Source organism: Camelina sativa, chromosome 11 (genome assembly GCF_030686135.1).
Source record: "Camelina sativa cultivar CO46 ecotype springtype chromosome 11, ASM3068613v1".
NCBI classification, from domain to species: Eukaryota; Viridiplantae; Streptophyta; class Magnoliopsida; order Brassicales; family Brassicaceae; genus Camelina; species Camelina sativa.
This window is the reverse complement of record NC_141890.1, coordinates 29,340,128-29,352,465: the sequence shown is the minus strand read 5'-3', so window position 1 is coordinate 29,352,465 and position 12,338 is coordinate 29,340,128. Positions and strand designations below refer to the sequence as shown.

The window sequence follows — 12,338 nt, the reverse complement described above, 5'->3', positions numbered from 1 at the left end:
CTGCAAACGCTCTATAATTCTGATGACATTGACGGCAAAATTTTCTTTGTTGTCACACCATTTCTTGAGGATGATCTCCAAATGTTGTGAGAATGCTCTTGCAATAGTTCACCCCACTTTTCGTCATCAGACTATTGCTCTCATTGTTTCCACGTCCAGATCCTATCTTGTTGTTGTGTCCACGACTAGGCAATATCTTGCTGTTGTTCCTATGTACAGGCTCTATATATGTTGATGATGTTTCTAATCCAATATAGTTGTTTGTACCAAATATTCACAATTATGTTAGGAACGAGAGTAGATAACACATTTGTAAATGGATGGATGTAAATACTAAATAGGATGACGGTTTTACTGTTGGTTTTCATGTAAAACCACGTCGTTGAGATTTGACAATAACTATAATGATGAATATTTAACAAAAGTTTTTGTAATTGAAAATTTAACATTATTATTATATTACACATTAAATATAAAATATAGAAATGTAAATTAGTATATTAAAGAAAAAAGAATATTAAATAACTCTTTTCACTCACTTAAAAAATTTCTATTTTTGGAAGATAGTTTTTATTCACAACGAAATTTTTATATACATTTTGCTAAATTTTATTTTATTTTAGAATTTAAAATTCGCACATTGACGGGTCCTAATCTAGTATATATATTTCTCTCTTAATTAAGAAAATAAAATGAGAGTATTTTTGAATATAAAATTTAAAAATCTATATAATGGACTAATTAACGAGCTATTTTTCGAACAAGATAGATAAAGCCTAAACTATGATTCCGAACTATTTATCCTCGAATAAAAATATATCTCTATTTCACCAGAAAATAGAAGTTTAATATTGAGATCTATTAGGCCAGAAATTTGAGTCTCATCGGATTATCATTTATATAGAAGATTAATCGGTATACTTGCTTTATGTTTTACTCTCTTTTTTTTTTTTTGTCAAACGTGTTTTACTCTTATGATGATAAAAAGAAGAATGTGGATCGGAAGAGAGTTAAAGAAAGAAGAAATATTAAGAACATTACTGAATTTGCCATTTTCTTCTACTTAATGAACAAATTTGCACATTGGTCAATCTATTTAAACATAAATCTCAAGTAAGCAACTAAGTACAAATTATTGTGTAACTTGACAATAATTAGTGAATGAAGTGCAAATTATTGTGTATATAAGGTAAAGGTATTGTACACCTCAAAAAAAGGATCGATTTTCCGAGTATAAATAATATATAGTTCTCTCAATTCTTACAGGCATTTACCGATCAAATACAAATTTCTTGTTTATTACATTTTTTCTTAAGGAGTTTATCAACATAAAAGCAAAGTATACACTCGAGTGTGGATTCGAAATCCACAAGCATCACACAACTAAATTAATCAAAATCAAAATTCAGTTATAGAAAAGGATAAGAATGAGGCTATGGCCATAAAAATCTCCCTTTTTCTACGTACTCTTCAGTTTCTTGCTTCTCAAGTTACATGCCATGTCAAAGTCCCCATGATCAGTGTCTTATGTACTAGGCAATTCCGCAGCTGCTGGAGAGATATATGTAATGTCTTGTAGGGAAAGCTCTTCGACAAGGGATTTGTACAGTTGAAGTCAATTACCTTGGTGAAGTGTGACCAAAGTAGTGCACAATAGCCTTATCCAGAGGAAAACCTTCAACAGGATCCACAGGCATTTTGATAGGAGAGTAGCAGAAACAGTTCCCGGTATGGTTATTGAGCTTTGCCCAATGTTAATTAAGGTCAAGAAGTGTTGGTTTCCAACCATCTTTTGCTACCCGATTCAGAATCATCTTAGCCAATATAATGTTCTCTTCCCAGAGTCTGTATCGCCTAGAATGATAACCCTTGAACCCGACATGGAGCAAAACCGTAAAGAAAACCAAGAGTTGAAGTTGCTACGTACAAGGATAGAAATTAATGATCTTTAGTAAGGAAAAGATACATGTAAAGGTACAAAATCTCTTGTTTCTCTAACTTCACTCGTCTTATTTATGTACCAAACTCTCCACCGTACGAGATGTTCTAGCTCTCACTGTCAAGTTATCAGAAATATATGAAGCTGAGTTTTTACGTTTGGATATATAAATTAAAGAGGCTCGATTAATAGAAAACAAGACGCGCGAGAAGTTACTAACTTTGTTTTCCATATTCCGATTTGTTGAGAGATACGAAGCGTCCATTCACTGTGTGGACGAAAAGTTGTTTGCTTTGTTTAAAACGAAGTCGTTACGGGTTAGGACTTAGGAAGGTTCGACGTCGATTTGGAATTTATCTACTCATCTCTTCTTCTTGTGTCTATGCCGCAGCATTTTCTCGGTGGATACACGCTTATCAAAGTAAGTATGTGTAGCGACCGGATACATTACCTACGCTTTATGTGTAGCAATGTTAAGAGAACTTAAGAACTAAATTAATTAAAGCAATCTTAAGAGAACTTAAGCAAAATCATCCCTCCACTAGAGAACCCCAAAGAAGGTTGCTCAATCATTTAAATAATAATTTTTTAATTTGTATTTATTAATTATTAAACTTTAATTTTTAAGATAATCAATCAAAGTATATACTCTATCTATATATAAGAGTGTGAAATGAAGAAGGGACAAAAAAACAGAACCTGCAATACAAGGACAAAAAAAACCCTACAAATTTCAACCTAAACTACAAAACAAACATCTACAATGTAAAGGATACCAACTTTTGTCATATTTGATTATCACTAATGTTACTACATTCACATGACCTTGTTGAGCAATACAAACATTCACTAATGTTACTACATTCACTGCCGATGTTAGGATCGCCACTAGGTAGAATATCTCTTTCTCCGGTGTTACTGCTGAAGTTCGATTGTCCCACCTGCACAAACACACCTGGCTGATTACATCTTTGTTATCATTATTTCAGCTTCTAGAGCCTCTGTTATTAATAAGAACTTGGTGTGAATGAAGAGACAAAAATTTAAGATACAAACTGCATATCGATCCAAGAAACAACTACTTTAAACAAACTGTATCTTATATATAAGGCAGTAGTGGATCTCATGTTTTTCCAATATCAAGTGCGAGAAGTGAGTTTGACTTAAACCTTGAACAATTTACCTTTATGGCAGAAAAAAGCTTGGCTTCACCGGACTGTGTCCATCTAAATGAGGTTTAGAACTCTTTTAGTTATGAAGAACTGATGGATTGAAATTATCCATCAACCAAACAAAGATACTGAATTGACTTGCAGTTCAAAAGTTGCAGAATAATTCAATTTCAGTATATTAAGGTGAACTGCGAACTAATAACATTGGCAGTAACAAGAATAGAAACGAAACATATTGATTGACACAAAGAATGATAGATACAAGGATCTATAGAATTAGAGGTCACCTTGGCTCTTGCATTTGATGATGTGAGACCACTGGTTTGTTCATGGAAACACAATCTTTAACATTAGAAACCTCTACATGAACTATGAACAGAAGAAATTGCAATCTAAGACAATGAAGAAAGAACCTTGAAGCGACACTGACGATCAACATAACTTTCCGCTTGAACCTCTTTCTTCTTTCTTCAGGTACTAGTCCTATCACTTACATAATATAGTGGCACTCTTCATGCTCTCGACTCCGGTCCAACATATTTTACAAAACCAGTCAAAGGCAAACACAGAAGAAGATATCAACGTTTGGCTAAGTTCTTAAAAGGAGCCTCACTCACCTCAACGGTTATCTGCTAATTTTGAGTGCTACTATTGAGACTGATAATACGCCTTGTTGAGCAATACAAACCATTCATTTCAGCCATGGCCCGGTTCCTTTCACTTTCCTCTGCAAATTTAACAAATCCATAACCTTTTGATCGCCCAGTACTTAGATCAGTAACAACCTTGGCACCTCTAACTGAAGATACTTGTAATTGTAGCTATTTTAAGAAATCTGGAAATCCAAATTCGACGTCACTTAATCTACTTAAGCTAATCCCAAGATCAGAATTTTCCAACCAAAATGCAATACTGCTATTGAGCTTTAGTTAGCCAATAAACTCTAACAAGAGATTGCAAACAAAGGAGTTACCTCGTCACGGTTTTTAGGCCATGGAACCAGCTGACGGTAACCTTTAGGAGGCGGAACCAAGCAATTCAAGCCTTTACCTTTCGCAGGACAGTGACGCTCGATTGTAACCTTCTCCGTCTCAGCCACCACCGACGGAGGCGGTTGCGTTGTGGCGGGGATTTGATACGGAGACCTTCGGGATCGAGCTGCCGTCGTTGTCGCAGCATAAGAAACCTCCGCCGTCGTTTGTGGCGAGAACCGAAGCATCAAATCTTAGGGTTAACCCGACAACCCTCCGCCGTCATTGGTCGTTGGTCGTGAGAACTTCCAATCGCCGTTTGTATCGAGAGAGAAGAGAGAGAGAATGGGGGAAGAAAGAAAAAGAAAATAGAAAAAAAAAATTCCTTTTATATTTATGTATTCACGAATGAGAATACGCCACGTAGCGTTGCTTATGGGGTTGCTTCAGATGCTTTCCAAAAAATCGATTCTTTCCTAAATGGATCCGTAAATAGATTTTTTATTCAATTTTTGGGCTTGAGCAACCATCAACTTCCAGTAAAGATACTATAAGGGCGACGATAGCGATTACATGACAAGGGTTTAACGAACGAACGACACGTTTGCAAAAATCATATATATATATATAATAATAATAATTACAGGCCATCCGGGTGGGACTTTTTAGGATCATAAGGAGGTTTTGGATCGCCGGATTTCAAATTGCAGGGATCGCTGTTCAAAATTTTCAACCCTCCTTTGATGTTTGTCCAAATAATGATTCATCTCGATGATGTCCTAAAACATGAGAAGAAGAATGATGAACGGTTATGTCATTCATTATACGGGGGATAGTCACAGAGCAAGCTTGAGAAACAGAAATATCCCATCTCTCTCTCTCTTTTTTTACCTGTTCAGCCTGTAGATCACTCTCTGAAAAAGATTCTGATGTGAGACCACCTGAATTGAAGTAGTAGAACAAGAAGAACAACAATTGAAAATGTCTACTTTTGTCCAAGATTGTCCAATCTTAAAAAATGTAAAAAATGACATACCGAGCACGTATCCAACCGTACCACAGAGCACCCCTTTAAAGCAAAATCCCATCACACTGAGAGCAATTTTCCCCATTTCTTGTGTCGGATGGATTGTTCTATGCACACCTATAAATTTGAATTTGAATTTAATTGATCGAAGCATACCAAAAAAAAAAAAAATATATATATATATATATATATATATCGAATATCGTCAAAAAAAAAAATATATATATATCGAATTGAATTGAGAGAAGTAAAAAAAAAAAAAAAAAAAAAAAAAAAACGACCTATCGGACTGGCGGATGAAAATTCGCGGTACTGTGATCTCCACCTACGGAATAACTGAAAAAAAAAAAAAAATTGTGTACATTTGGATTTTTAGCTCTTCGAACAAAACATACATACAGAAACACAGATTGCGATTCCACTATTATACATTAACAACGGTGTTTCGCATCATCTTCCTTCGTCCTCGTCCGAAATTTGGGAACTAGGGTTTGGTCTGATTTGATTGATATCGATCGCCAATTTCGCAAAGCTGAAGGATCAAATTGGGCCTGTTGGCTTACTATTGAATGTAGCTTTTTCACCTACACTATACATTTTTACATTACTTACATACAGATTAAAAAACAAAAAAAAAAGAATAGAATCCCTAAACTGGTCTACTGACGAGAGGAAGAGAGGATGAAGCAAACGATTCCTGCAAAGGTAATACTTGTTGTTCAATTTCCTTGTGATGGATTCACTTTCAATATTATTTTTTTGGGGGGTTTGATAATGCGAAAAGCTTCTGCAGTTTTGTGGAAGAGCGTTTTCCACCGTCTCCTCCACCACCACCACCATCTCGAGCATCACACGTCAGTTGGAAAGGAAGAAAAGTTTGTTTCTTTGGGCAGCATTTTTCGGTGGATACATTACCCACGCTTATCAAAGTAAAGTGTTGTTTAGCGCGACGACCTGCCCATTATAGCAAAGCCCACCCGACCCGACTGGCTAACTAATTTCTCTAACCAATTTACTTTCTTTTTTCCTGCTCGTGTTTCAGGAGAGAGAGGCTGGTCGCTTGTGAATCTCACTTCTTCAAACAACTCACTCTCTTCCTCTCTTTGTTTGATGTGATTTATATGTTGTTTTCAATCTTATAGCTCTTCTATGGTGTGGTATCTGATGATCAAGGATAATCTATTTTGTTTCGCCGCTCTTGTTCCAATTCTCTCTTGTTTTTTTTTCTAATCTATGATCCTTATAATAAGATTTTACTCTGTCCTCTTCAACTTGACAAACTTTTTTTTTTTTTTTTTTTTTTTTTTTGATAAACTTATATACAAATAAGATTACACTGTTGTACCTTTCCAGTGACACTGAAAAGATAACCTTCGTGTGTAAGAAGGTTAAGAGGTTTTGCTCAAAACGTTTTTATTTTATAACCAAAAGACGAGAAACAAAGAGAGAACAAAAGAGTGCAAGTATGAGAGATGTTGTTACTGTTTTCTTGTTTGAAATTTTGAATACAGAAACCTTAAAAAGCGTCACCACCATACCATGCATGATGCATGCATCCATGGTCCAACGATAACCATTCCTATCACTTGCCACTTGGTGAGCCCCACGCTTTCCTCTGTCCATTCTAGAGTAGATTGTATCGTTAATTAGTTTTCAAAAGAAATATGGGGAAAAAAAATTAGCACTAGATAAAAATATTCAACGATTTTAATAAAATGACATTGCAGAAGATCACAAAGATTGAATCTAGCAGCCTTTCTCATTGGGATATAGTATCCCTCTTTTAGAAATGAAGATATGGCTGTGGCAAGTATTTATTTGTCTTGTTGGTCCACACAGTATGCCTTACGGTATTGTTGTTGTAGTTCTCACATTTTCCCAAAACTATGAGATTGGGGTTTTGAGATTTTTATGAGTTCCCTATGTTAAAAAAACTTTGCACTCTGCTTTTTAAGTTAGGTTTCTCTCTTTCAACTCCTAAATTCAACAAGTTGCTTTGCACCTTCTTAGTTTTTACTTTTTTTGTGTTCTTTTATTATTAGAGAAGAAAAATAACATTGCATACATAGTGGAATATCACTAGTAAAAGAAAATCAAAATATGGTTTTAAATTCATCAAATTATCAAATTAAGCTAAATAGTAGTAATCCTCAACCAAATATTTTGAACTTTTTTTGTGTCTTCTTCTCTTGTTGGCTCTTCTGATTGTCCTTCTTTTCCTCTAGAGCATTGATTAGAAGGCTCAGAGATTTATCAACATCAATTTGATGGTTTCTAGCCATAAGATTCTCTGCCACATCAGCTGGGGAAATCATTGTCTCCTCCAACAAAGCCTTGATTTCTCTAAACAAGGGATGAGCGTCATCACCATCAAGATCCAGGTAGTTCTTGGCAAGAATCTTGAACGCTTCGTAAGTGCAGTAAGATAACTCAATGTGCATATCCATTCTTCCTCTCCTGATCAAAGCCGGGTCAAGCTTTTCCAAGTGGTTTGTTGTGAATACAACAATCCTTTCTTGTCCACAAGCAGACCAAATACCATCAATGAAGTTGAGAAGACCAGAGAGTGTAACCGCGTTTTCATCTTTATCATCTCTTCCATATCTTTCCCTAATGCTGCTCTCTTTCTTGATTCTATTAGCAGTGAACTCCGCTGAGCAATCTATGTCTTCAATCACAATAATGGACTTGCTGGATGTTGCCGTAAGCAGTTTTTTCAACTCCGAGTTGTTCTTTACCGCGGTAAGTTCGAGGTCATAGATGTGATAGTTTAGAAGATTAGCCATGGCTGAAATCATGGTGGACTTACCTGTTCCTGGTGGTCCATACAACAAGTAACCTCTCTTCCAAGCTTTCCCTATCTTCTTGTAATACTCCTTCCCATTGCTGAAGGCGATGAGGTCACTCACGATCTCTTCCTTCTTCTTTGGATCCATAGCTAGTGTCTCAAAACTCGCAGGGTGCTCAAATGCAATAGATCTCCACATATTCTGGCCAAAAACCCATTGAGTACTCAAGTTATTCGTGAAAAGCCTTGTTTGCTTGTTCTTGACTATTATCGACTTCCCTTCTTGAACAACATGTTTTACGTACGAATCGGTTATAAGACTCCTTGCACGGTTGTGAAAAGTGAGCTTGTAATATCTGTTTCCATCAGTCTCAACCACAATCTCCCACCAGACATTAACTCCTTTGTATTCGTCTTTGACTTTAGGCTCGTTTCGTTTCAACACCAAACCTTTGCTTTCTTTCACTTGGCTTCCTTTGAGACGTTTGGACTTGTCGGTTGATTTCGAGTCAAGGTAGGTCTCGATGGCTGAGAAAGCTTGGTTGAAACTATACTCATCGCTCTCCGGGAAGTTGATCTCGACGTAAGGAGAGAAGAGGTTGGTGAAATAGTCGGAAACTCTCTGAGCGAAACAGAGTTGTTGGAATGAAGACAAGAGAAACTCTTTGATTGTGATCTTCAAGTGGTTAGGGAAGATTTGTTGAATTGTTGCCCAAAGAAAGAACAAACTTGCCATGCTTGAGCCCATACTTCCAAATGAATCACCCATCATCATCGTTCTTTACCACCAAACAACAATGTTTCTTTCTTCTTCTTTGTGTTTGGTGTAGTATGCTTTTTCTCTGTTTTTGGTTTAGAGTGTGCTCTATTTATATAAACGAGTGATCATAAAGTCGGCGACTAACCTTTACAAAGTCTTGTATAATATATTATAAAGTCTTTCCTGTTTCACTTTTTTTGCCTCTTTCGACGTTGGTTCCAATTATAAACCGTGTCAAATAATGAATTGGATGACTCTCTCGAGTCTCTGGCGCGTTTGAGTTTTCCACGAATTGGATTATTTAAGTTGAGGACCACCCTCTACAGAAGCAATAGGTAATCAGAAAATGATAAACTAAAAGACCAGTCACAAAAGTTTAAACCTCTCAAGGATCGTACGCTAGACCAAAACTGACTCAAATTATATAATTTAACATATTTAATTAAAATATTAATCACAATAATTACGGTTAAGGTTTGATACATTTTTCATTAGTTGAGCAACTCTTAAATCTTTATGCTAGGCAAAGCTTCTATCACATATGCTCACAAATCAGTCAACCATTTGATTTCAAACATTAGTCTAATTGGAAATTTTTTGTTCCTACATAGATAAAATAGAATACATTTTATAACTAAAATTAACAATACTTGTCATACAAGAAAATTACGATCCTATCATTACTTTTCTTTCTGTAGAGCTTCTTCTGTTAGTTAGTTGCTGCTAATTTGCCGATGTGTGTGCCTGCGATATATCCACCTGACCAAGCGTTCTGCCCAAAACCAATACTTGCATTATATAATTAATATACCATTTTTTAAAACAATGTGATAGTGCCTGCGATATATTCACCTGGAAATTGAAACCTCCTGTAACTCCATCTACATTTAGTACCTGAGACACACAAATGTAAGTGTAAGATAATGTTATGATGGTCGTGTCATCTGTATGTACATGAATACCTACGTCCTCATGCCATGTGTCTATGTTCCAAATGCATTGGTATTTGTAAGAATGTTATCAGTTACTAAATGCACAAATGAATATGCTTGAAACATTAGCTTTACCTCTCCCGCAAAGAAAACATTTGGAACCAATTTGCTCTCCATTGTCTTCAAAGATACCTTGTAACAGAAAGAGGCAGTTAAAATCAGATCTCGTAAAAAAAAAAAAAGAAGAAAACGAGTAATTTAAGTTTGAAGGAACCGAACCTCAGATAAAGGAACTCCTCCTGCTGTCACAAACTCATCTTTGTATTGACCCTTTGCAGCAAAATAACGAAACACAATGTCATCATCACCATCTTGACTTGTATTATAAAATCTGAATAAATTTCAATGTTTCATGTTATACCTTTCCGGTTACTTGAAATGTACAATGTTTAAGAAGATCAGAAACAGAGCTCAAGGAGTTATTTGACACTGAGGCCCACAAAGTGTCTTTTGAAGAACCCTGGTGGATCAAGAAGACAATTAAGGACATTAGTGAAAGGTTAAGAGGTTTTACGATATGGAAAAGCTATGAAAGAATGTTTGTCAGAACCTCGCGGTCTAGAATGTATCTCCAGAATCTGTTGACAAGGGCAAATTGAGGAGGAAAGGAATTGGATACCTTGTGCTTCTGCATCACACAATGCTCAAACATTTATTCTCTAGAACCAAACACAAGAAACAGAGAGAACAAAATGGTAAAACTATGAAATGTTGTTACTGAAAACTGCTGCTTGTGTTGTTTGAGCACAGATTTGGCAGTTTCAATGTTTATATCCGGAATGAAATCGACAATAAGATGCCCTGCAGCCAAAATTTACATATGTTCAAACTTCATCAAGTTAACAGGATAAAAAATTATCTCCTTAGAGATGAAAGATGCAGACCTTTGTACTTCGAACTAAAGAGATGTCGTGCACCCCATGCAGAGAGTCGAAGAATAACCGGTCCACTAAGTCCCCAATGTGTCACAAGCATTGGACCAATCTTGAAAGATAACAAAGTAATATTTGAACTTTTCCTCATGATAAAGGATGTTAACCAAATTAGTAATAGCAAGGGGGAAAGATGCACACCTGCACAAGGTTAGACAAATCCGGGAGTGGACTATCTAATTTCAGTCTGGCTTGGACTTTGGAGAAACTAATCTGTGCAAAAGAAATAAACAATGTCACATACAAAGCTCATCAAACTTTTTTCGGGGTAGGAAAATTCTGATCTTAAGAGGAAAACTTACCCCTGCTAACTCAGTCAGCAATGGATCATTGATCTTAAAAGTGAATAAACTCGGTACTGGATCTACAATGGAATGACCAAATCGAGTGGCTAAAGAGTGACCCTGTAACATAATAAAAGAAAAACATCTTAGGAAAACATGAGAACCTTTATAATACATACAACCCAGCTTTGAAACTAAATAACTCATGTTCTTCAAATGGGATTATTATATAACCTGTTGGCTACTTCCAGTTGCAATCAGAAGATACGTAGCTTCGATAGATTCAGACGTGTCAGCAGTTTGTTTCCCAACTTTAACAAGGAACTTTCCATCTGGTTTAGTAGAAGCAGCCAACACAGACTTACCTCTCTCAAGCCTAACTGGTTTATTGAAATTGAGTGGATATATCAATGTAGAGAGACACAGCAATTAAGAACAAATAGGTGTTTCAATAATACCTCCTCTAACATTTGCTTCATTTAAGAGACAGTCAATTACAGAAGATGAACTATCACTGACAGGGAATACTCTACCATCATCTTCAGTCTGTCAAGAGACAACAAGAATTAGGCGGAATAAGACAAACATCTCTAAAGGTAAACCGGATGCAAAGTCACAACCTTTAGTGACACTCCATGCTCAGAAAACCATGACATAGTATCAGCAGGTCCATGTGTATAAAAGAAAGAACCTTTAAGCTCTTTATGACCACGAGGATAATGCCCTGCCAAATTCTACATACAGATTCGATTTCTACGTTACTAAAAAGGTCAAAGCTCAAACTAAACCATCATGATTCTGCAATTTTCAGGTATAAAGTTTGAAACTTTATGAATGAAACAAGACTCACACTAGTATCATTGCAGTGCCCATTTGTCACATTGCATCTACCACCACCAGAAATCTTAACCTACGAAATGATAAACAAAATGAACAAAATTCATCTCCCTGATTGGCCAATAGAGTTTTTAAGTTAATGCAAAAGACAGAAGAGAAGCTGACCTTGGAGAGAAATCTCCCTTTTTCAATAACCAAAACTCTCAAATCAGGTGAGAGAGTCTTAGCCCTGATTGCTCCATAAACTCCAGCTGCTCCACCACCAACAACAACCAAGAGCTCATCACTCTCATCTTTTTCCCCTTTGTAGTCTGAACTAGTTATAGCAGCGGTAGTGAAAAGTCTCCTTCTCTTGATTGTTGTTCTACATAACAAAGCTTTTACAGGAACCCATAAAGTATTTGCCAAATTCAAACTCATTACACTCTCAAAAAGTTCCTAACTTTGATCCTACTCTTCAATTCCAACGTCAACGACTACTACAAAGAGTAAACAAAAGAATGTGAAGATGAATGCTTAGAGATTTGAGAAAACTAAAGTACCCGTTAAACCCTTCAGTTCTCAATTTGAGAAGCCACACGGTGAAGATAATGATTAGAGATTCCAAAACGACGTCGAATCGTTAACTTATAACGA

General features: G+C 36.1%; 1 long non-coding RNA gene, 1 other non-coding gene and 1 pseudogene across 3 annotated transcripts; all 3 read right to left on the bottom strand.

The window, feature by feature from the left end:
• Positions 1-2,661: 2,661 nt before the first annotated feature.
• Positions 2,662-3,942, bottom strand: LOC147934575 (uncharacterized). The gene is made up of 3 exons (XR_015570950.1): positions 3,525-3,942; positions 3,123-3,429; positions 2,662-2,880 (listed from the first exon to the last, which is right to left on the bottom strand). It is a non-coding gene; the product is annotated as an uncharacterized LOC147934575 (long non-coding RNA).
• Positions 3,943-7,119: 3,177 nt separating this feature from the next.
• Positions 7,120-8,735, bottom strand: LOC104724346 (AAA-ATPase At5g40000 pseudogene; annotated as a pseudogene). Its single transcript, XR_015571099.1, has one exon. The product of XR_015571099.1 is annotated as an AAA-ATPase At5g40000 pseudogene (transcript).
• A 485-nt stretch (positions 8,736-9,220) lies between these two features.
• LOC104724345 (uncharacterized) lies at positions 9,221-12,294 on the bottom strand. Its single transcript, XR_015573094.1, has 15 exons — positions 11,868-12,294; positions 11,716-11,775; positions 11,486-11,599; positions 11,324-11,411; positions 11,100-11,245; positions 10,884-10,985; positions 10,723-10,794; positions 10,534-10,633; positions 10,368-10,450; positions 10,200-10,277; positions 10,011-10,109; positions 9,869-9,919; positions 9,725-9,781; positions 9,510-9,551; positions 9,221-9,429 (listed from the first exon to the last, which is right to left on the bottom strand). It is a non-coding gene; the product is annotated as an uncharacterized LOC104724345 (transcript).
• Between the last annotated feature and the right edge of the window lie 44 nt (positions 12,295-12,338).